Below are 23,457 nucleotides of genomic sequence, written 5' to 3'. Positions count from 1 at the left end.
AGCTGGAATAAGTTGACCGTGGCCTATTCCAAAAAGGTTAAGAATCTGGGACTTTATTCTAAAAGAAAAGGAAACCACTTACAGTTTTGAGATTTATGTTTTGAAAAGAAAACAAGCACCTCTGGTTGCAGGGTGAAGAGTGTTTGAAGAGTGAACTCTGAGCAGAGGGTTGCAGTTGTGGGGGTAGGCTACAGCTGATGGGAGAGATAGCCCAGCATATGGGGTATGGTCAAAAGATGGTCCAGTTGGTTAGGTTTGGGGATTAAGAAAAAGAGTCAAGTATTTAATGAAATTAAAAGAAAAGAAAAGAGGGGCACCTGGGTGGCTCAGTTGGTTAAGCGTCTGCCTTTGGCTCGGGTCATGTTCTCAGGGTCCTGGGATCGAGCCCCACATTGAGCTCCCTGCTCAGCAAGGAGCCTGCTTCTCCCTCTCCCTCTGCCTGCTGCTCTGCCAACTCATGCTCTCTGTCAAATAAATAAATAAAATCTTTTTAAAAAAGAAAAAAAGAGAAAAGAAAATACTAGGTATGCAAAAAAAAATTCGTTTGAAATAATTATATACATCACCCAGTGCTCATCACAAGGGTATTCTTTAATGCCTATCACTGATTTTACCCATCCTTCCACTCACTTCCCTGTGGTAACCATCAGTTTGTTCTCTATAATGATGCATGGGACTGTTGAATCACTGTATTGTACACTGAAACTAATATAACAGCATATGTTAACTATACTGGAATTTAAATTTAAAAAAAGAAAATTACAATTTTCAATGGAAAAAAGTTTTTTCATTGAACTCTGAGACTCTCTTCTGCTCCTCTGTGACTTCCTTTCCATGAGTTTATAACTAGAGAATGAATGGAGGGATCCAGCACCTACCCAAAGCAAAACACTTTGGGAGACTCCTTTAAACTCCAGTCTATACCACTAAATACCTGCTGTCCAAGCCATGGAAAATGGGCCACAGAAGTGCTTTACTAAAACTGGGAGCCCCAGTACTTAGGATAGAGCCTCCTAAATATTCCAAGGACCCATTCCTTCCCAGGTCTTGGACCCTACCCAAGACACAAACAGAGAGGGAGGTAGAGATTCTACTCTAGGAACAAGTCCTTTCAAACTTTGTCTTGCATGAAGAATTCCTCTTCTCCCTCCCAGCACCTGCTCTATACTTTTCACCTTTGGGACACTGGATCCCTGTAAGTAGATTTTTAGGGTTTAATAACTGGGGTCCATGAACTTGGATGGGAAAAATTTTCATCTTTCAGATTTCTAACTGTAACTGAGTACTTCCTTCAATTATAAATGTAGACAGCAAATGACAGCAAGTCACTTCTTTTTTTTTTTTTAAAGATTTTATTTATTTATTTGACAGAGAGATCACAAGAAGACAGAGAGGCAGGCAGAGAGAGGGCAGGGAGCAGGCTCCCTGCTGAGCAGAGAGCCCAATGCGGGCCTCGATCCCGGGACCCTGAGATCATGACCTGAGCTGAAGGCAGAGGCTTAACCCTCTAAGCCACCCAGGCACCCCAAGGTAGAACTTTTTAAAGAAGATTCCATAATGATCTGAAGCTGATATCACCAAAGTTCGTGGACAACAAGAGGAGCTTTCTATGTGACTATGAGTAACCACTGAATGTGTGTATGTAATAAGCAGAATCATCAAGAATTTATACTGTTTTACTATGTTGATCATAATTTGCATCAACCCAACATCCTTGATCTCAGAGCGATGCTCAGAAATATTAAGAAGCATATCCCAAAGTCAAACAACTTATAAGAAGACTAAATTGGGAACCAAGTTTCTCAGATTTCTACACACAGCTCTTTGTCTGTTCTAGTGGTTGTCAAACTTGAGCATGTGTCAGAATTACCTAAAGGACATGTTAAAATACATGTTGGACTCCCAACCCCAGAGTAAGGGCCCAAGAATTCGTTCAAGTTCCCAGGTCCTGCTTTTGGTTCAGAGACCACACTTTAAAAATGACAGGTTTATACAAAACCTACTACCTTAAATATGTCCTCAATATAAATATGAGATACAATTAACTGCCAAGCCTCATTGAGAACTTACTATGTGTCAAGCACTGTTCTAGGCACTTTATGTATATTAATTCCCATCAGACAGGTACCAGACAAGTAATTTGCCCAAGGTCATATCACTAATATGTGGAAGGCTGAGGTTGCAAAGTCAGGCAGTCTGGCTCCAAAGACTAGCGTCTAATTTGCACATTATAGTCCACTGGTAGTACTTCAATAGTACGGGTGGTATATAAGACTACCCTTGACACATACCTGCTATAATGTTAGTAGATCCAGAGCTGATAGAGACATCCTGGCATACAGAAACAGAGTAATGAATGAGAAAGAATTTTTCTAGTAATATCTATAATCTCTCCATTGCCAATAACTCTACAAAGAGTAGTTACCATCAGTCATAGTCTTAAAATTAACCAACAGCTAATAATTCCCAAACAAAAAATATAAGATAGTAAACATGAAATTATGTAAGTACTAATCTGAATATTGAAAAATGTCCAATTTGATTGCTACTTTATGGTTAACAAGAATATGCAAGGGTGCCTGGTGGCTCAGTTGGTTAAAGTCTGCCTTCGGCTCATGTCCAGATCCCAGTGCCCTAGGATTAAGCCCCACCTCAGGCTCCCTGCTCAGTGGGGAGTCTGCTTCTCCCTCTGCCTCTCCCCTATTCATGCTCACTCTCTAATAAATAAATAAAAATCTTCAAATAATAGTCCAATCACAACAACAAATTATCTGGGAGGAAAAAAAGAATAAGAAAGCAGAAAATCAAGTAAATATAAAGGGAAGTAAGGACGAGAAGCCTGAGAAGAGCTATTTAAACAAATTGTCGGAATAATAAGGGTGGAAAAGGTATTGGAAGTGGGAGTCTGAATCCATGGAAACAAAGAGCTAGACTCGGAGAGCAGGAAATGGTAGATGTCTTAATTTGAGTAATTTGGTTGCCAGTCACTGAAAGCAAGCTTGTAAGAAAAAAATGTACTAAAAATAGTAAAAAACTATGAAGTTACTCATATCACTTAATTAATAATTCCCTAGAATGTATCTCTTTGCTGATAAATTCCTGAAGCCCAGCTGAAGTGTCTCCTCCCCAAAAAAGTCCACAAACAGCATAATTAATCACTATTGCACTGAAGAGCTCATGCCATCAACCTGGGTTAGTTGTTTTACCTGCATGTCTTTCTCACTAGGATAAGAGCAAAAAGATTCTATGTTTCTCCATCTTTTTTTCCTCCAAATCTACTGACTATGGTAGGGGAAAGAATAAAGGGAAGAAAAGGAGTAAGGAACAGAAGTGAGGACAGTAAGGGGGAGAAAGCTGGGAAGACAGTGAAATAAATCATGCTTCTCTGCATCTAAGGAAATTATGGTGGATGAGAGATCTGGTAGTCTAGTTATTAGATAATCAAAACCTTAATTCTACCTTATACTCAGTAAACAGTGTTGAGTTACATTAATTGCCCTACCACTTTGAGAATAAAACTGTAATTTTAAAATGCTTTGGATTAAGTCTTTATTTTTATCACATTTTTTTGCAGCTCATTGAAATCACTTAGCACACTTCCAAGTATGTGAAATATATAATCTGACTCATGATAAAGAAGAAACTTTCTAGGTAACAGGATCAGTAAAAATGTGTCTGCAATTTCAATTGTGATCTACTTTTATTTTTGTCTAAGTTTACAACCTCATTTTCTCAATGATTGATGGTATTCAAAAGCTAGTACATTGTATTCATGGACTTAAAACTGGACTCTTAAATTGCAGTTATTAGAATGGGTATAATGGTTAATTTTATGTGTCAACTTGACTGGGTCACAGACTGCCCAGATAATTGATCAAACATGACTCTGGCTATTTTGGGATGAGGTTAACATTTGAACAAGTAGGCTGAGTAAAGCAAATTGCTCTTTCTCATGTGGGTGGGCCTTATCCAATCACCTGAGGGTCTGAGTAGATATTTTTCTTTCAGTAGAAGAAAATTCCAACCACTTGATTGCTGAGCTGGGATGTTAGTCTTTTCTTATCTTTGGACTTTAATGAAAACATGGACTCTTTTTGGGTATTGAGCCACTACTTGGACTAGAACTTGTAGCATCACCCTCTCTGATTCTTAGGCCTTTGGACTCAATTAGAACTACACCATCAAGTCTCCTAGGGCTCCAGCTTGCCCACTGCAGACCTTGGGACTTCCCAGTCTCTGCCATTGTACAAGCCAATTCCTTGTAATCTCTCTCTCTCTCTTTCTCTCTCTCTCTCTCTCTCCCTCTCTATCTATCTATCTATATATATATGTATATTTTCCCTGTTGGTCCTGTTTATCTGGAAACTCTAATATAAGATAAATCAGTAGGAATATGTACTTGTGTTTTTAATGTGAGAAGAGGTAGAAAGTTAGGTTTGGACAAATCTAAAGCTCTTTTTATGAATATTGATTTGTTTACTTAAACTTATTTATCTTTCATGTAAAATAAAGTATAATGGAAAGGAGATTGAACTGGGAATCCAGATGTTTGAGTTCTAGGATTGGATTCATACTACAAGTTATATATGAGACCTTGACCAAATCATTGAACCTTTCCAGACTCAAGTACCCTCACTTTAAAAGGAAAAAGATGGGATATTTAATTTCAGGATAGAAAAGACATCTAGATCCTACCCTCTCTGGAAATCAATCAAAATCAACAAGGAGAATTAGCAGCAGACACTCTAATTTGTGATGATTAGAAAATCCTCATTAGGGGTGTCTGGTTGGCTCAGTGGGTTAAAACCTCTGCCTTCGGCTCAGTCATGATCTCAGGGTCCTGGGATTGAGCCCTGCATCAGGCTCTCTGCTCAGCAGGAAGCCTGCTTCCCCCTCTCTCTTGCCTGCCTCTCTGCCTACTTGTGATCTCTCTCCCTGTCAAATAAATAAATAAAATCTTTAAAAGAAAGAAAGAAAATCTTCATTAACCTGAACCATAATATACATGAAGGACAGCTGTCAAATATGGTGAAAATTGAACCAGAGGAAGGAAGTAAACTGAAATAAGGGGGCTATTCTAGATTATAGGCTGAGAGAGCAGAGTTCTCTGAAGTAGGTGGCACATAGCAAGGGGCAAGGCAGGCAAAGAACAAAATGGCCGATCTCAAGTAGCTCCTGAAATCTCACAAGATACTCTGCAGCGGCAGGGGATGTGATGATTCATGAGGACATTGGTAGACAAGCTATCTCTTCAAGAAGGTATCTTTCTGTTTGGCAGAGTGGATAAGAAACTAAATAATAAGCAGCCTGAGGCTATCAGTCTTTATCATCTACAGAATATAAACTCGTGAAACCAAGTTTTTTTTTTCCCTCCCTTTTATTTATTGCTATATTCCCCAAACCCAAAGCTGCACCTGACACTGAGTAGGTCATAATATTTTTAAGAACGATGGATGGGTGAAGAGAGGTTATGGCTAAATCATTCCACTAACATACTTATATATGCACACAAAGAGAGAGGGAAACCCTTGAATTATTTGGGACCTTGTAACTGAAAAATATTTCTGTTGTCTCAGGGCACGTCTCTGGGTCTGAGGGAGAAGAAGGTGGGAGGTAGTTTAAGTTTTCTGGTTTTCTCATTTTCAATGTGTATTGTTTAAGGCTAACTTAAGATCAAGTACAAACCAAACAAAAGTGTAGCAGTATAGGAAAGCAAGGAGGTGAAAGAAATAATTTTGAGAATATTATCGTTCAGAGTAGGGAATTAATAGATTGGTTAAAGAAAGAGAGAACTTACTATGTTATATAAAGTCATATTTTAAGCAATAAGAAAATTACTTGAAGAACTAAAATCGAACCATAAATCTTCCACATTTTGAAAAAGAAATACGTACACATGTAAAATGAACCTAAGAAATCACAAATCAATGGTAAAATATTAAAAACAAAGTATAAAGGACTTCTGCTTCCAAGAATATTCACAATATCTTGCACAAAATGTACATATAATTTAAAGCACTCCTACTGAGAAAAACTGACAAAGCATGGTAAAATAATATATATATTTTTAATTTCACAATCAAGATAGCAAAGAATTATGAAACAAAGAGCAGGAAAAGGAAACCCGGAGCAGTGACTCCTAGGAGTGGCTGATGGTTCTGGAAGAGGTTAAGGGAAGAACTGAGTAGAGGTTTTGGCAGTCCCAGAAAGTCTAAATGGTTAAAAAAAAAAAAAAAATCAAATCCAAGTTCTGTCAAAAAAGGGATCTCTGCTAAACCCCCAAACATGGAGTTACAATCTCAAAGGGCTCTACCAAAGAGCAGGGAGTACTGGGAAAACCTGGGACTGAAGTGGTTTCAAATAATCTCAGTCCCTATAGTTGGATTAAGAGGATATAAGATTGTTGGTGCCCCTAACTATCTGTCAAAGGAAACTCTAAATCCTCTTTGAAAGAAAAAAAATTCTAGGACTAAGATTATGTCAGTTATTTTTTCATATGCCACACAATGTCTTGCACACAATAAAAAATAACCACATAAGAAAACACAAGGTAATTAAAAAATGAAGAGAAATAACAGCAATAGAAAAGGATGCACAAGAGTTCAGAGAGTGAATTATTAGACACAACTTTAAAATTTTGAAGAGACTTTTTAAAAAATCCAGATTGAGTCTTTGAAGACACTAATGAAATTGATAAACCCCTGATGAGGTTCATCAAGCAAAAAGAATCAGAAATGAAAAGGTATATATCATTACAGAGCCTACAGATATTTTAAAAATTATCATATCATTTATAAATATTAACAATACTATGGTCCTAATTTGAAAATTTAGATAAAATGGATGTTTCTAGAAAAAAATAGTAACTTCCCAAAACTGACACAAGAAGAAAAAAAAAACTGTGAATCATCTGATAACAGAATTAGAAACCATGACAAATACACATTGTGATATCCTCAGAGTTATTACACTCACTTGTTTCTACTTAAAATTTTATTTTCATCTTTTTGAGAAAGCATTCCTTATTTTGGCTATTTGAGGAATGTTTGAGGAATTTAAAACAGGATGAATACCTTTTCTATCTTATTTTGGTGGACGTTATCAGAACTCTTCTATGATTTACTACTGAGGATTATATGTATTAACTTCTCCATTATATTGCAAACTATAGAACTGGACGATATGAGGCATAAGAGGGAAGGAAGAACAGGAGAAAGACAAGGAAGGAGGGAGGAAAGAGAAAACTCTTCTGAGTTGAATTATGACTTTACATTCACATCCGCTACAGTCTGTTTATAGCCTCCTGACATATAGTAGTCATAAATGGTCACTGATGTTGTTTAATGTAAAACATATTCAGAGAAGCAATATGACACGGTGATTAAGATTTCTTAACCTTTTAAAAAAAAAAAAAGATTTTACTTATTTATTTGACAGACAAGAGACCACAAGTAGGCAGAGAGGCAGGCAGAGAGATAGGAGGAATCAGGCTCCCTGCTGAGCAGAGAGCCCAATGTGGGGCTTGATCCCAGGACTCTTGGATCATGACCTGAGCCGAAAGCAGAGGCTTTAACCCACTGAGCCACCCAGGCACCCCAAGATTTCTGAATCTGAATTTAAGAAATTAAGTGCTGCCTGTGGGTGTGTAGTCTTGCAGTCGCTGAGCAAGGTCCTTGGACAAGTAACCACTCTAAATTTCAGTTTCCTAATCTATAAGATAAAGATCATCATGGTACACCTCACACTTCATTGTAAAGCTAAAGCTAAAGTTAAAAAATACATGGAAATGTAATAGCACAGAGCCCAGAAGAATTCTATGAATAGGAGCTATTACTTGTGATTTTGATGGAAAGAAAATAAAAATATGTGTGATTTGATTTTATGTTTTTAAAATGTGTTGTTGAGGGGCTCCTAGGTGGCTGAGTCAGTTAAACATCTGCTTTCAGCTCAGGTCATGATCTCAGGGTTCTAGGATGGAGTTCCACATCGAGCTCCCTGCTTAGCAGGGAGTCTACTTCTCTCTCTCCCTCTGCTCCTCACTCCCACTCATGTTCTCTCTCTCTCTCTCCAATAAATGAATAAAATCTCAAATAAATGAATAAAATGAATAAATGAAAAATATTATTTCATGGAAATAAACATTTTCTGTATTAAATGTAAGGCATTTCTGGGAAACATTCTAAGTTGGGCTGCCTGGTAGCCTATAAGTTGATCAAAACATTTGACAATTTTTCTAAAGAAAAGAGGGTGTAATAATAACTTGGTCTCTCTTTAAAAAAAAATATACCAGGGACTCTGTATCCCTGCCAGTTGTCTGTCACATGGTTTGCTGAGACTGTCCAACATTGTCTGAATTTCCAAGCCTCAGCACTATAAAAACAATTCACTAGAACTCCCTCCAAATAGTTTTATACTGTGTAATTATTTAACACTGTCCTTCAGATTACAATATGGGGTGTATGTGCTGGGAATTATGTTGGGTTCCCTGAGAGTCCTGCAGAAAGCCTGCTTTGTCATGAAGAATGGTCCTTTGATGTTTAAGGAATGGTGTTGATAGGTTCTAGAAACTTAGTGCCTACAACTACTAGAGAATATTCATCACAGCAAAGAAGGCAGTTGAGAATGGCTGGTACAAACTCTGCAAAAACAAGGTTACTCATGTTCCAGCATGAATCCTCAAGAGCACTTGAAGAAAAAAAATCACTGTCACAGGGAACTTTCAATGGCCTGCTCGCTGATGTCTAAACAAAATAGACCGGATTCATTTTTTTTTCTTTGTATCTTGGCTAAAAGACCACAGAAAACGGTCTTTCACTTAATTTCCAGAAACAAAACAAAACATAACAAAACTCTATTGCTTGTGGTTAAATTCATTTCTCATCTCAAACATTAAAGCTCCAGGTTATTATCACATCAAAATACATTTTCTTTAAAATCTAAAATTATTGTGCTGAATTTTACTGCAACTAAATTATATTTTAATTATGATATGGGATGAAATATTTTGGTACTAATCCTTTTCCGTCTCAATAAGTTAAGATACATAAGAAGTACAATTTAAAAATCATGCTGAGATAAATGTTAAATCTTTTTTACTAGTGATTGTTTGTTTTGTGAAGCCTGCTTTACAAATACAATAGCATCACTCAAGAAAGGACTTTACTGAAAAGTGTTTCTAACCATTGGTTGGAATTATCTGAGTAGGACTTCTCAGATACAGATGCTTTTGGATTTCCCATCATTGATGCTATTTCATTTGAAATGGAAAATCATGTGGTTTGATTTTTATTGTTTTTTAAATGGAGAGGATCATCAGGAAAAAAAATGCTTATGTGGTTTTATCATCTTTTTTTGTTTTATTCAAGTGGACTGTCAAAAGGAAATGGTTTCTGTACACATTATGCAGGGAACAAACCATACATGTTTGGTCATAATATTTTTCCATCATGACATTAGAGATTTTTCAGGGGTACATGCCATGTTTTGCTTCCCTTTTCATATGAAATTATGATATGGGATGAAATATTTTGGTACCATCATAAAACTTTAGACCTCTTTGTGAAAGCTGTAATGGGAACCAGGAAGTTCTGACCATTGCCTTGACTTGAAACAAAAAACAAAAAACAAACAAACAAAAACAGGAAATTTCTAGGTTTTCCTTCCATAGATTTTTGTATCCTGGTACATCTTGCCTAACGGGATCTTACAAACCTGTCCACACCCTTGCAACTAGGGACAGGGGAGACGGAAAGCTGACCTGTCAGTGACATACACAGCTTTCCACTTAGAAAAGCATAGGTTCCCTCGATCCTGCTACTCTGTTCTTGGCATCTAATCATCCAGTATGCATCCCTTATTACAGTCAAACCTCTGGAGGAAATCCACGTCTAGTTGGCAAAGTGGGCATGGGTTCTGAGTATCTTCACTAACATTTTGATGAATATGTTTATCAAAAAGACTTATTTTTAACAAAATAATAATTTGCATTATAGTAAAAGTATCAAGTGTGTGGTATGAGAAAAAACATTAAGCTTCAATTGTGAGAAATATATATATCTATATTTTAAAGATTTTATTTATTTGTGAGACAGAGAGCATGAGCAGTGGGGAGGGGCAGAAGCAGAGGGAGAAGCAGACTCCCCGCTGAACAGAGAGCCTGATGTGGGGCTCAGTTCCAGGACCCCAAGATCATGACCTGAGCTAAAGACAGATGCTTAACCTACCGAGTCACTCACGCACCCCTTGAGAAATATATATTAAGAGCAATTCTATCTGCATTGTTTCTCATTTATTCATACTTTGCTACTATAGAACATCAATAGAGTAGCTTGTTTCAGATCTTAAAAGGTCTTTTGAAAATCTACAATTGCCTCATTCTCTTTCAATTCTGTTTTAGTATCTTGTGTATTTGGAAAAATTTCCTTAAAAAATCCTTTGTGATTCGGAAAAAGACATAGAACATTCAAGCTGAGATTACTCTTACCTCCAGTGCTGTTCAAGAGAAATATCATGCAAGCCACATATATGTTACAATTTTCTAGTTGCCACATTAAACAAAGTAAAAAGAAACAGGTGAAATTAATGTTAACAATGTATTTAATTAAATTGATGTATCCCCAAATTATAATTTTAACATGTAATCAAAATAAAATATCATTAATGAGGTACTTTAAAGCTTTCAAAATCCAGTATTTTATACTTATAGCACATCTCAGTTCAGATTAGCTGTATTTCAAGGGCTCAGAAGCAGCCACACATGGCTATGATTATTGTATTGGATAGTGCAGTTCTACTCTATGAAGAGAGCCTATGGCTACTCTATTGGATTGAAAGAATCAGTACTTCCCTCTTTCCACTTGACCCCCAGTTTTCAACCCACATGCTTTTGACATTTTAATGAACAAATGACTCTTCTAGAACTATAAAGCATACTTATAGTTATGAATAATATTGATCTAACCCTGTTCTTCCTGTTCACACTTTTTAAAATGGTTAATAACTTTCATTACAAATGAATTAAATGTTTTTCGTAGACAAATTAGAAAGCATAGATTACAAAAAGAAAATTTTAAGTATCTCTGTTCCCACTCCCTGAGAACTGCTAACATTTTGTTGTACATCTATTTAGAATTTTCTTGTGTAATGTATGTAAAATGGGCTTTACATGTCCTCTTTTGGACTGGTTCATTTTTACCTAATATTAAATTTTAAACACCTTCCCATGTTCTTTTCATGCAACATCTGGGTGAGTTTTTTTTAAGATTTTATTGGAGAGAGAGAGAGTGAGCAAGAGAGAGCACAAGCAGAGGGAGGGGCAGAGAGAGGGAGAAGCAGACTCTTTGCTGAGCGGGGAGCTCAGTGGGGGGCTTGATCTCAGGACCCTGGGATCATGACCTGAACTGAAGGCTGATGCTTAACCAACGGAGGCACCCAGGCACCTCATCTTCTGAATAAATTTTAATGGCAGAATAGTATTTCACGTAGTAGATTTACCATAATTATTTATTTAACCAATCTGTTGTTTCTGGACTTTGCAATTTATCTATCTATCTATATATCTATCTATCATCTATCTATCTTTTTTGCTGTCACAAATGGGTCTATTCTTTAGGATTGTTTCACTTATATTTGGAGTGAGGCAGCAGGAAACAGTTTTATAGATAATCCAACAAACTGGGAGTTAGTTGCAAATTGTAGCCAACTTAATAATAGTTTTTTGATTTGTCCAGATACTTTGAAATGTTCACTTTAGTATACCTAAAGGAGCACATAAAACAATCAAAAAACCATACTGTGTTTAAAGATCAAATACATTTTAAATGCTTTTTGGCAAATGAAAGAAAACAGTAAAACAATTATCATCTCCTCCTTTTCTCCAAGTAGATAGTCTGAAAGAAAATAAAGGTAAACACAATCTCTCTTTTATGTTATAATTTGAGTCATCACCACGACTGTTTCAATGAAAACATAAATCCAAACTCATTTCATTTTCTGAATAGTTAGGGAAGCTAGAAATCTAAAGGGTAATTTCATAAATGCAAGACATCAACATCAAGTGTCCTTCCTTTCTAGGGTGTTGGAAGGAGCAAAGACCATTGGTTTAGTCCTCTGTCTTGCCCCCAAATTATTGAAAATCCAGAGACTGACTTTTTTCACAATGTCAGTTTGCTCCCTAAGAGGAGGTAGAAATAGATCGCTGCAGCAACAAAGCCACTACTCTTCAAGATCCCCGCACGGGAGGAAGAGGGTCTTCAAAGAAAGAAAATCTTACATTCAGCCAAGAAAGGTCCATGTTTGGATGCCTCAAATTATAATGTCTTAGCATATATTCTCATGACAAGTACTTCTTTTCATAATAACTAGATTAAAGGGAATGACCCAGCTACAGATTAGTGCCTTAACTAATGGCACTTATGCATGACTTTAAACCCATGCAGCATCTAGGTCAGAAGTCTACATTGCCCTGCTATTCAGCAGAATCTACCAGGGGAGACCCTAGGTGTCTTTCCTTTTAGTAGATTTCACGGAAAACCATCTCCATCCTTTAGAAAGGTTCTAGTAACATCTCGGCTCAGGAGGGGAAGGGTGAAATCTTTCTTTCTCAGGAGACCTTGATCCTTGTATAAACTGTCTCACATCTTCTTCAGTAATCAGCCCTTTGAGCAAAAAAGGTAAGGGGTAGAGAGCTCCATCAGTCCACAAAAGTATTTCTCTTACCTTTTTCCAGGATAGCTTCAGCAGGCCTAGGTTCAAACCCATGCCAATTCATTTGCTGTGTGACCTTGAGAAACTCAATTCATCTTATGATCCTCAGTTTCCTTAGCTGTGAAATGGGAATACTCTGGGTCACAGGGGTATTGTGAGGTTTGCCTAAACTAATGAATGTAAAACACTTAGCCCAGCAGCAGGCCCCTAGTGAGCTCCCAATATCTGTTCCCATGTTACTTACCTGTACGTTAACTAAGACAGAAATAGCGGACAATGTGGTACTCCATCCATATTAATCTAGGTCCCTTTTACTGTTTCTATGAATCTCTTCCTAACTTCAATATGTTTTTTTCTTCTGGAAGATCATGCCTGCTCCCTCAAAGAAATACCTGGAGCTGATTTGAGGAGTTTACAGAGGACTGAAGTAGGACTCTGAAAGCCCCAGGCTGAGTCAGGACAAATGCTAAGGCATAATCTATACTCAAGAGCTCCTCTGCAGATCCCCACGAGGTTGCAACTTGGCCTTCTCTTTCTTAGCGCCGTCCTCTGCCCCTGGACAGTTTCTCCTGGGAACACTTACTTAGCAAATCACTTGCACTTAGCAAATCCTTGCCTCCGGGCCTGCTTACGGGCAGCAGGAACTAAGGTGGGGAAATCCTGTGACTGTTTTCAACAAGGAAAATCTCATCCAAGGTGTATGGATGTCTTGGCAATGTTAATAGCACCTTCTCTTCTATACATGCAAACTCAAGTTTGCTTAATTGGATACCTGCTATAGTAATAATACTAATAAAAGTTGCGGGTAAAGGGGCGCCTGCGTGGCTCAGTTGGTTAAGCAGCTGCCTTCGGCTCAGGCCATGGTTCCAGGGTCCTGGGATTGAGCCCCACATCGGGTTTCCTGTTCAGCAGAGAGCCTGCTTCTCTCTCTCCCTCTGCCTGCTGCTCTGCTTACTTGTGCTCTCTATCTCTCTGTCAAATAAATAAATAATATCTTTAAAAAAAAAAAAGTGGTGGGTATGGTTGAAGTAACAATAAAACCTTATAAATCATTTCATGGGGAAGAAAATGAGTTCGGGCTATTTTTAGGTGACTCGTTTTGTCCTCCAGCTGCAATGATTTCAGAAAATGACTATTAAAAAAACATCCCCCTAAGAGGGTCTCATGAAACTCTCAAGAGCTGAATGTTTGCAGCTTTATAAAAAGAAGTTGATTTTTAAACTGTTTTAAGAAAGAATCTTTATCATCTTAATGTTATTTGTTGAATAAAATTATTTGCAGGACAATATTTATTAGCTTGTGCCTCCCTCTTTACCACCAAGGATGACTCTCTATAAGCCATTTTCTTATATGATTTGTGTACAAATTCAGGAAAATGGGTAGAGTAAGATAGTATCTAAAAAGGAGGCAGAGAGGTGTTTGGGTAGCTCAGTCAGTTAAGCATCTGTCTCTTGGTTTCTGCTCAGGTCATGATCTCAGGGTCCTGGGATAGACCCCCACATCAGGTTCCACACTGCCCATGGAGCTTGCTTAAGACTCTCTTTCCCCGGGGTGCCTGGGTGGCTCAGTGGGTAAAGCCTCTGCCTTCGGCTCAGATCATCATCCCAGGGTCCTGGGATCAAGCCCCGCATCGGGCTCTCTGCTCAGTGGAGAGCCTGCTTCCTCCTCTCTCTCTGCCTGCCTCTCTGCCTACTTGTGATCCCTATCTGTCAAATAAATAAAATCTTTAAAAAACAACAACAACAACAACATTGAGGCTCGGAGAGTTTATAATTGACCTAAAATGACAGTGATAATTATTAGCAGAGTTGAGAGATACCAGTCCAGTCAAAAGGCAGCTAGAATCTCTTCTCCATTGTACTGATGGAACACAGGTTGTAGAATAAATACTGACTTTGCTACATGGAGAAGACTCTTTTTTTTTTCTTTTTTTCTTTTTTTTTTTTTTTACTTATTTGACAGAGAGAGATCACAAGTAGGCAGAGAGGCAAGCAGAGAGAGAGGAAGGGAAGCAGGCTCCCTGCTGAGTGGAGAGCCCAATGCGGGGCTCGATCCCAGAACCCTGAGATCATGACCCGAGCCAAAGGCAGAGGCTTAACCCACCGAGCCACCCAGGCGCCCCTGGAGAAGACTCATTCTTAGATGGCCTCCTCAAAGTTACTAAACCTATTATTATCCAAGTTTTCAAGCAATATGACAACCAGAATAGAAATAACAGGGAGAAAGAGAATAGTGGACTCAAAGCCTAACTTCTATCATTCTATAGGTGCTCATTATATCAATTCTACCAATTTTATCTCAGCTTGGGGAGGTTTACTATTTTCAGATGTAGCTACTCTGCTGTTCTTAGCAATATGTGATAGATATAAAAATTCTAACAATATCTAACATATAGTAGTTGTTTTCATTATCTAAAGTAGTAATACAATTTGGAGGTTTAAAACAACTATTTTATGGCAAAATGGATGAAAGGAAATGGGAGGTACAAGCTTGCACTGATGGAATGATTAAGTCATGGGCATAAAATATACAGCACATATACATAAAATATATATTTTATGTATACATACATATACATAAAATATATAGCCAAGGGTATTATAATAGTATTGTATAGTGACCGACAATAGCCACATTTGTGGTGAGCATAGCATAAGTATCGAGTTGTTGAATCACTGTGTTGCAACTAATGTAATGTGTGTCAACTATATTTCACTTTTAAAAAACCATTTTATTATATCTAACAATATTGTATGTCAGGAATTGGGATAAGATACAGATGAATAATTCTTAGGGCATCATCAGTGTTCACTCAGTGGTATTCAGATGACGGATGGGTGTGGCTGGAAATCAAAGTGGCTCCATGCACGTATGTGCTGCCCTGGTGCAGATGGCTAAGTGCTGGGCTCAGGTGAGACTTTGACTCCAGCTGCTACATGTGGCTTCTCTACATGACAATTTCAGAACAGTCGACTGCTGTTTTGAAAATTCAGAGCTCTAAAGGGAGTATTCCAGGACACCCTGGCAGAAGCACTAAGAATTTTCAGCTAGCCTTAAAATCCAACAGTGTTACTTCTATCACATTCTTTGGTCAAGCACCCAAGTCCAGCCCAAATTCAAAGAGAGGGAAATTTGTGGCCACCTTTTACTACTACAGTAGACCTCAGTAAATCTTTTTTCCTTGCAGTAGCAGTTTCTACATTATCTTATCTCTCTGTGCAACAGGAATGAAAATTTTAAAAGGGAAGGAAATATGATCCATAATAAAGAGTAAAATCAGTTAATAGCATCAGACACAGAATGACAGAGATGATAGAAATAATAGGCAATGATTTTAAAACATTTGTTAAAAGTCTCCAAATAAATCAAGAAAATAAAAGAAAATATGACCATAACAAAGAGAAATGGAAGATATAATGAAGACCCAAGTGAGACTTTTATGCCTAAAAATATAACATATAAAAAGAAAAATTAACTGTATGAGCTTTAAAACATTAAACACTATAAAAGGAAAAAAATCAAGAACTCAAAAACTTAGCAATAGAAACTATCCAAAATGGAGCACAGAGAGAAAAAAAAAGAAGATATAAAGGAGTGAAGAATGTATCAATCACCTGTATGAAAACATTGAGTCATTTAACACACACGTAATTGGAATTCCAAAAGGAGATGAGAGAGAAAAGAAACAGAAAAAAAAAAAAAAGATATTTGAAGCAGTAATGACCAAAAGTTTTCCAAATTTCATAAAAACTCTAAACTTACAATTCCAAGAAGCTCTAATGAACCCCAAGAAGAATAAACATGAAGAAAACTACAAGGCACCTTATAAACAAATTGCTGAAAATCATCTATAGAGAATACTTTAAAAAAAGGGAAACTACACAGTTTGCCATGCCACAGAATGACATCTTTAACTACTGAAAGGAAAAAACTGTCAACCTATAATTTTATGCCCCATGAACATATCTTTCTATACTGAAGGCACAACAAAGACTTTTCCAGATAAACAAAAGTTGAATGAAGTCATTGCCAGCAGACCTGCACTAAAAGTTACCACACCAAATTAAAGGAAGCTCTTTAGGGAGAAAGATAACAATACCAAATGGAAATCTGGATTTATTTAAATGAATGAAGAAGAGTAGAAATGGTGGATAGGAAGAAGGTAGGTTTTAAATCAATGTGGAACAGTTGAAATACAAATACAAAAAGGAGAATTAACTCATACAAAAATGTTGACCCCTGAAATGCAAATTAGAAATGGAAAGAACTTGTATATTGGTCATTTTTCAAATAAAATTATTTTTCTTCTCCATATCAAGAACAACAAAAACAAACATATAACACACACACACACATACACCCCTTCTCAAGTATATTAAACCTTAGTATTCAACATTCCTAAATAAAATATACAGATGATGAATATATACATAATCTCTTGAATGTCTAGCTCATTGTCCTTATCTGAAACTGGGAACTGATTCGAAAGTTTCCTAAGCCAATATATTTTCTCCCCGGATAAAATTCACAGACAATACTTTGAAATTTTAATGAGAGACGGTGAACTTACGAACTTCCAATTGGCACGTAAGAGCCAGGAAAAAAAAAAGTCACTCTCTGCCAAAGCCTGCATTTGCCATTTGTAAAACAAAACAAGAAAACAAAAACAGAAAAAAAAAAAAAAACCTACTTTTAGAACACTGGACAGATGACAAGTGTTCACCAAGCTGCTTTTATCTAGAAGTACATACTGAATGCCAGCTATGTTCACAGCATCATTGTACATAAGACCTCAAAGATTATAAGCTCTGACATTCATTATTTTGTAATCTATAATTCACTTTCCTATCCACCTTAATATCACCCTTTTTTGGTTGAGGTTCCAAAAGCCCAATCCAACACCCTGTTTCCTTAACTGACACTTCCAGTCCTTCAGATTCTGTTATCAGATGCAGCTTTAAGTCACAGCTTAAATCAATTCCTTGAAGAGGACTTGTCTACACTTGCATAGATCTGTACTCTTCCTTCATAGCTCTAACACAATAAAAATAGTGTAGTTATTTAAGTGGGTTTTTAAAAATGTCTTGCTCCTCCACTGGCCTCAGCTTCATGGAGGCAGGACCTTCATCTGACTTGCTTACCATAGCATTCCCTGCACCAGGCATGATGCCCAGAACATGTTAGGCATCCAACATATAAATAGTACTAATACATGCTGATTCCCAAAGTGTGTCTGGGTCACAGCTTCATAGCAAAGGAAAGAATCTCTCTATAGTTATGTAGCTTCAAAATACCATCTACATATGTTTTATAATGAAAAGCTTAAAGGAAGCAAGACTGCTGTTACTTAATTTTATGAACTTGTCACTCAACCTTTCTTCAGATTATTCATCCATAAAATAACAAGATTTGGACAAACACATAGGGTTGGGGTTTTTTTGTTTGTTTGTTTTTGTTTCTGTTTTTAAGACTTTATTTATTTATTTGACAGAGAGCGCACATAAGCATAGAGAGTGGAAGAGGGAGAAGCAGGCTTCCCACTGAACTGGGAGCCTGACGTGGGACTCAACTCCAGGACCTTGAGATCATGACCTGAGCCAAAGGTAATCAGTAAACTAACAGAGCCACAAAGATGCCCCAAATACATAGTTTTTAAACAGTGTTCTTCAAGGCATAAAGGGTTCCACAAGGTCTGAAGAAAAGTATTAAAGGAAATCATTTCCATTTTTTCTTTTAAAAGGAACACAACACAAATTAAACAACAGTCCAAAGGCAGGTCTATAATAAAATATTCCCACTAATATTGAGGGTGCACTCTAATGCTCACTAGAGTGCTGCCTTCGGCAGTACATATACTAAAATTGGAACGATACAGAGAAGATTAGCATGGCCCCTGCATAAGGATGACACACTATAATGCTCACTAGAAAATTAGGAAAAAATGAAATAAATAGAATAAGTTTCTTAAGTGGCACATAATGGGTCATATTAGAGATATATAAAATCTCAGAGAAAACAGAATGACCCTCTGCAATGCAGCTGAAGACAACATCTATCAGGTAGAGGACCGGTCAGCTAAAGGCAAGAAGAAGTGGAGTCCGAGATGAGAATTGTGAAAATTTTCATCTAGTCAATATCCAGGACAAAAGAAAGTTAAATCAGTGGATGCTTAAACCAGTGGATGGCAAACCCCACAGGCAAGGTCATTCGTTGTAAGATATGGTGATATTAGAACATTAAAAAAACATTTTATCTCCTTGTTTTGATTGATTTCACGCCCTTTACACAATCTTCTGATTCTGTCTTGATTCCCCACAGTAGACTGCCCACAAGATAAAATAGACATCATGAATATTCTGGTACATATGACAGTTGTACTTCTCATTATCAATTAATAATTGGCCAACTGATTTGTATATTTTTGTTTCTTTAACAAAAACACTTACCTAGTGTTCACTATTGGCCAACATTGTTCTCTAAGTACTTCCAATAATAATTTGTTAAATATTCATAGCAAGTCTCTGCGGTAGATATTATTATCCACATTTTACACTTTGCAGAACTGCAGTAGAGTATACTAAAGAATCTGAGGTCTTTTTCTTCTCTGATTGAAATCCTGCTCTCATAACACTGTGTGGCTTTCACCAAGTTATTTAACATTTCTGTATCTCAGATCATCATGTGTAAAATGGGTTAATAATATTACCTAACTCATAGGGCTGTTAGGAAGGAGTAATATAATGTACTTTTATAGTGCTTGCCATAGTGAGTGCTGTGTAGATGTTTGTTATTTCAGTTTAGAAGCTTGTTTTATTAGCCTGGGATCTCCAAAGAAAGAGAATCAAGAGGAGCTGTATACATATATAATGAGACTGGAGACAGACAGACACAGACAAATTGATTTTACTATGAGGAACTGGCTCATTGATAATAGAAGCTGAGAAATATAAGATATACAGTCAGAAAGGTGGAAACACAGGAAAGATGATATGGTTCCAGTCTCAGTCTAAAGGCATGAGAATGAGGAGACCCACTGTGTAAGTAAGTTCCAGTCTGAGTCCAAAGGAGAAGAACAGTGTCCCAACTTGAAGGTAGGCAGAGAGAAATAATTCTTTCTTATGCAGCCTTTGATTCTATTCAGGTCTTCAACAAATTTGATGAGGTCCATCTACATTATGGAGGGCAGTCTACTTTTCTCAGTCGATGATTCAAATAAAAATCTCATCCAGGAACACCCTCCCAGACACACTCAGAATAATGCTTAATCCAGCTCAGGATAAGAGGTATGTAACCTACAATGGTAGAAATATTAGATTGGCAGCAGACCTATCCACAGAGATCTGGAGGGTCAGAAAGGACTGGCATGATATATTCAGAGCACTAAATGAGAAAAATATGCAGCCAAGAATACTATATCCAGCTAGACTGTCATTGAAAATAGAAAGAGAAATAAAAACCATCCAGGACAAACACAAACTAGAAGTATTTGCAAACATGAAACCAGCCCTACAGAAAATATTGAAAGGAGTCTTCTAAGCAAAAAGAAAGCCTAAAAGTAACATAGACCAGAAGGGAACAGAGACAATATACAGTAACAGTCATCTTAGAGGCAATACAATGGCACAAAATTCATATCTTTCAATAGTTAGCCTGAATGTAAATGGGCTAAATGCCCTGAATCAAAAGACACAGGGTATCAGACTGGATAAAAAATAAGACCCATCGATATGCTATCTTTAAGAGACTCATTTTAAACCCAAAAAACCTTCAGATTTAAAGTGATGGGGTAGAAAATAATTTACCATGCTAATGGACATCAAAAGAAAGCTGGAGTGGCAATCCTCTTATCAGACAAATTTGATTTTAAACCAAAGACTATAAGAAGAGATGAGGAAGGACACTATATCATATAAAGAGTCTGTACATCAAGATCTAATGATTTTAATTATCTCTACCCCTAACAAGGGAACAGCCAATTATATAAGCTAATTATTTTAAAAAAATGAAATAAACACATTGACAATAATACAATGATAGTAGGAGACTTTAACACACTCCTCAGTGAAATGGACAGATCATCTAAGCCAAAGATCAACAAGGAAATAAAAGCTTTAAATGATACACTGGACCAGATGGACATCACAGATATATTCAGCACATTCTATCCCAAAGAAACAGACTACACATTCTTTTCTAGGGCACATGGTACATTCTCAAGAATAGATCACATCCTGGGTCACAAATCAGGTCTCAACCAGTACCAAAAGTCTAAAATCATTCCCTGCCTGTTTTCAGACAACAATACTTTGAAACTAGAACTCAACCACAAGAGGAAAGTTGGAAAGAACTCAAATACATGGAGGCTAAAAAGCATCCTACTAAAGAATGAATGGATCAACCAGGAAACTAAAGAATAATTTTTTTAAAAAATATGGAAACTAATGCAAATGAAAACACAGCTGTTCAAAAACATTGGGATGCAGGAAAAGTGGTCCTTAAGAGGAAAGTATATAGCTATACCAGCCTTTCTCAAGAAATAAGAAACGTCTCAAATACACAACCTAACCCTACACCTAAAGGAGCTAGAGAAAGAACAGCAAAGAAAGCCTAAACCCAGCAGGAGAAGAGAAATAATAAAGATCAGAACAGAAGTCAATGAAATAGAAACCAAAAGAATGGTAGAACAAATCAGCGAAAGTAGCAGTTGGTTCTTTGAAAGAATTTATAAGATTGGTAAACCCCTGGCCAGACTCATCAAAAAGAAAAGAGAAAGGACCTAAATAAAATCATGAATGAAAGAGGAGATATCACAACCAACACCAAACAAATACAAACAATTATAAGAACATATTATGGCAACTATATGCCAGCAAATTTGACAATCTGGAAGAAATGGGTGCATTTCTAGAGACGTTTAAACTACCAAAACTGAACCAGGAAAAAATAAAAAACCTAAACAGACTCATAACCAGTAAGGAGATTGAAGCAATCATCAAAATTCTCCCAGGGCCAGGCAGCTTCCCAGGGAATTCTACCAAACATTTAAAGAAGAATTAATACCTATTCTGAAACTGTTCCAAAAAATAGAAATGAAAGGAAAACGTCCAAACTCATTTTATGAGGCCAGCATTACCTTGATCCCCAAACCAGACAAAGACCCTACGAATACCCTTGATGAACATGGATGTCAAAATTCTCATGAAGCTGCTAGCCAATGGGATCCAACAGTACATTAAAAGAATTATTCACCACACCAAGTAGGATTTCCTAGACTGCAAGGTTGGTTTAACATCTGCAAATCAATCAATGTGATACATACATTAATTAAAAAAAAAGAACAAGAACCATAGGATACTCTCAATAGTTGCAAAAAATGCATTCAACAAAGTGCAACATTTTTCTTGATTAAAATTCTTCACAATGTAGGGATAGAGGGTATATACCTCAATATCATAAAAGTCATCTATGGAAAACCCACAGCAAATATCATTCTCAGTGGCAGCTTTTCCCCTAAGGTCAGGAACACGGCAGATATCTGTATTACCACTGCTCTTCAACATAGTACAAGAAGTCCGAGCCTCAGCAATCAGACAACAAAAAGAAATAAAATGCATGCAAATCAGCAAAGAAGTCAAACTCTCACACTTTGCAGATGATATGATACTTTGTGGTAAAACACAAAAGACTCCACCCCAAAACTACTAGAACTCATACAGGAATTTAGTAGTGTCAGGATATATAATCAATGGACAGAAATCAGTTGCATTTCTATATACCAATAACAAGACAGAAGAAAGAGAAATTAAGGATTTTGATCCCATTTATAATTGCACCCAAAACCATAAGATACCTAGGAATAAATCTAACCAGAGAGGCAAAGAATCTGTGCTCAGAGAACTATGGAATACTCATGAAAGAAGTTGAGGAAGACACAAAGAAATGGAAAAATGTTCCATGCTCATGGATTGGAAGAACAAATATTATGAAAATGTCTATGCTGCCTAGAGCAATCTATACATTTAATGCAATCCCTATCAAAATACCATCAACTTTTTTTGAAGAAATGGAACAAATACTCCTAAAATTATTTTTAGGATAAGAAAAGACCCCAAATAGCCAAAGGAATGTTGAAAAAGAAAACCAAAGCAGTGTATACACACGCACACACACACACACACACACACACACACACACACACACAGGAATATTATACAGCCAACAGAAAATGACGTGGATGGAACTGGAGGGTATTATGGTAAGCGAAATAAGTCAATCAGAGAAAGATAATTATCATGTGATCTCACTGATATGAAGAATTTGAGAAACAAGAGAGAGGATCATAGGAAAGGGGAGGAGAAATGAAATAAGACAAAACCAGAGATCAAGATTAAGATAAGAGACCCTTAATCTCAGGAAACAAACTAAGGGTTGCTGGAGTGGAGGGGGTGTGGGAGGAATAGGGTGACTGGGTGATGGACACTGGGGAGGGTATGGGCTCTGGTGAGCACTATGAATAGTGTAAGACTGATGAATCACAGACCTGTACCCCTGAAACAAATAATACATTATATGTTAATTAAAAACAAATAATTTTTAACCAAATATCGGGGCACTCCATAGTCCAGTCAATAAATAAAATTAACCATCACACTGTTCATACAAATATATTTTTTTTTACTTGACTGTCCTTTTCTCTAAATCCTTTAGCAATTAAAAATGCTAATCAAGAATATTATACATACACATCTACCA

General features: G+C 36.9%; 1 protein-coding gene and 1 non-coding gene across 5 annotated transcripts in view; both read left to right on the top strand.

Annotated features, from left to right (window-relative positions):
- TSHR (thyroid stimulating hormone receptor) overlaps positions 1-23,457 on the top strand; it is a 163,310-nt gene that overhangs the window by 50,074 nt on the left and 89,779 nt on the right. The gene's annotated exons all lie outside the window — the stretch shown is intronic.
- Positions 18,537-18,638, top strand: LOC116592128. The gene has a single exon (XR_004286320.1). It is a non-coding gene; the product is annotated as a U6 spliceosomal RNA (small nuclear RNA).

Source organism: Mustela erminea, chromosome 5 (genome assembly GCF_009829155.1).
Source record: "Mustela erminea isolate mMusErm1 chromosome 5, mMusErm1.Pri, whole genome shotgun sequence".
Taxonomy (NCBI): Eukaryota; Metazoa; Chordata; class Mammalia; order Carnivora; family Mustelidae; genus Mustela; species Mustela erminea.
The sequence above is the reverse complement of the archived record's forward strand: the minus strand, read 5'-3'. Positions and strand labels throughout refer to the sequence as shown.